Source organism: Lolium perenne, chromosome 6, assembly GCF_019359855.2.
Source record: "Lolium perenne isolate Kyuss_39 chromosome 6, Kyuss_2.0, whole genome shotgun sequence".
NCBI lineage: Eukaryota > Viridiplantae > Streptophyta > Magnoliopsida > Poales > Poaceae > Lolium > Lolium perenne.
The window spans coordinates 179993805-179996371 of NC_067249.2; the positions used below are offsets into that span (position 1 = coordinate 179993805).

The 2567-nt window shown below is 43.4% G+C and overlaps 1 non-coding gene across 1 annotated transcript; it reads right to left on the reverse strand.

Moving 5' to 3' along the window:
• Positions 1-2169: 2169 nt before the first annotated feature.
• TRNAE-CUC (transfer RNA glutamic acid (anticodon CUC)) lies at positions 2170-2242 on the reverse strand. The gene has a single exon. It is a non-coding gene; the product is annotated as a tRNA-Glu (tRNA).
• Positions 2243-2567: the final 325 nt, after the last annotated feature.

A 2567-nucleotide genomic window follows, 5' to 3' on the forward strand; every position in this document is an offset into this window, starting at 1 on the left:
TAGTGCTCCAAAAGGTGACATGTCTATTTTGGTGATGTAAAAAATCGGGGCAATGCCCCATATTTGGCCTCTAGGGCTGTAAATTTAGGGCACACCATGCCTGCTGAAAAGAAAATGTAGCAACACGCAGCCCAAACGCTTAGCTGAAATATCCCCCCCCCCCCCCCCCCTACCGAATTGAATTCGCATCGTCAATCCTCTCTCCCGAAGTACGGTTGGTATTGTGCAACGAGGAGAAGGAACATCGTCTCGCCATGCAGCAGCGCATCGTCCATGAGTCCAATGAGGTAGGCATGGCTAGGTTCGTCAGGGCGTATCTGGAGCTCATGAAAACATGTTCTTTGCTTCGACGGCCGCACATGCGAAGAAGACGGGCAGGATGGCACCTCATGAATGAGTAATTTGTTCGTTTGTACCAGTGGCGTAGCTATGCACATGTCGGGGAGGGGGGACGACCCCAACTTGTAAATATTATATTTACTAAATGTAAAAAATGATGTAAGGGAAAAAATAGAGCATTCCCCCCAGCAGGTAATTATGCCCCCCCCCCCCCCCCCCCCAAACACACGCATAGCCTGCTACTGGTTTGTAGTGTGTGTTGATAGGAGTTCTACGTGGTTGAAGTTTGAATGTTCAAAGTTTAAATGTCTGCCTTATTTTACATCATGTGAAAACTTTCTGGGGCAGGATATTTTGGTACCCCACGAAAAGTCATTTCCGTGTGTGATGAGAAAGGTCGATGACGCCCAAAAAACTGAATGTTTGGCCGCGACACAGGCAGGCTCCTTGGCGGGGTCATCGCAAATGGACAACTTCCTCCGGCGGTTTGTAATTTATTACGCGCGGGCATATGAGACCAAACCCTAGTGTATCTACCTTTTATTGCACATGTTTTATTTGCAAAAAATTGCGTCAAGGTTAATAATATTTATTTATTTTGAGCATTGCTTTTCCTTAGCGTAATCTTAGATGGTTTTTTGATGTTTTGGTTGTGTATACTATTTTCCTGTCTTTTCCGACATAATAAGCTCCCGCCTTTTTATGGAATGCGACCAACTTTGTGCTTCAAGATTTTTTTTTGATGTATTTGTGTTTGCATGGATGCATGATCACATTCACTCATAGGCACACCTTGCATCCAATGGTCTATGACGCAGTAATTCTCCTCACAGTTGTACTATTGCTTTTACCAAAGAGAAGTATTCATACATACCATGTAAACCATTCATTGTACTTGTACCTACTAGTGCGTTTGGATTCAGAAATACCCCAGTTTAGCGACTTAGCGTACAGCTAGCCACAATATATCTAACACATGCAGCATGATTTTTTTAACAATGGCGGTGCCTGATTGATAAAGAAAGGCAGATTTTAGATAGAAACGGTGTCCCGTAGAAAAGGGTCCGTTATGCACGCACAAAGAAAAAAAAAGAGAGAGAGAGAGGAGAAAAAGGTCCCGTAGAAAAGGGTCCGTTATGCACACACAAATCTTGAAGCACAAAGTTGGAATGCGACCAACTTTGTGCTTCAAGATTTTTTTTGATGTATTTGTGTTTGCATGGATGCATGATCACATTCACTCATAGGCACACCTTGCATCCAATGGTCTATGACGCAGTAATTCTCCTCACAGTTGTACTATTGCTTTTACCAAAGAGAAGTATTCATACATACCATGTAAACCATTCATTGTACTTGTACCTACTAGTGCGTTTGGATTCAGAAATACCCCAGTTTAGCGACTTAGCGTACAGCTAGCCACAATATATCTAACACATGCAGCATGATTTTTTTAACAATGGCGGTGCCTGATTGATAAAGAAAGGCAGATTTTAGATAGAAACGGTGTCCCGTAGAAAAGGGTCCGTTATGCACGCACAAAGAAAAAAAAAGAGAGAGAGAGAGGAGAAAAAGCATACCATGTAAACCATTCATTGTACTTGTACCTACTAGTGCGTTTGGATTCAGAAATACCCCAGTTTAGCGACTTAGCGTACAGCTAGCCACAATATATCTAACACATGCAGCATGATTTTTTTAACAATGGCGGTGCCTGATTGATAAAGAAAGGCAGATTTTAGATAGAAACGGTGTCCCGTAGAAAAGGGTCCGTTATGCACGCACAAAGAAAAAAAAAGAGAGAGAGAGAGGAGAAAAAGGGTTCAAAACTTCCGTCGCCGGGACTTGAACCCGGGTCTCTCGGGTGAGAGCCGAGTATCCTAACCACCTAGACTACGACGGATGTGTGACTATTTTGCACCAGCTAATGTATAAGTATAGCTAAGTTAATGTCAGACATGTTTTGACACGAGAACCATCCTCACTCAAATCGCTAATAACAGAAAAGCCATGACTCCGCTCCACCCTCCCCTGATTGAACACTTGCCTCGTGAAGGCGCGCAGATTCAAAGGCGGATCATGCACTTTCATCTGATGAAGATAGGGATTGTTTCTTCCTCTAGTACGCTTCAGTCTCCAAGTCTCTGCTACTGAATCCTAGAAGAGACTTTGAGTGTTGTCCATCCTCTGTTCCGAGTCTTTGACCATGATCGGACGCCCCTGTATCT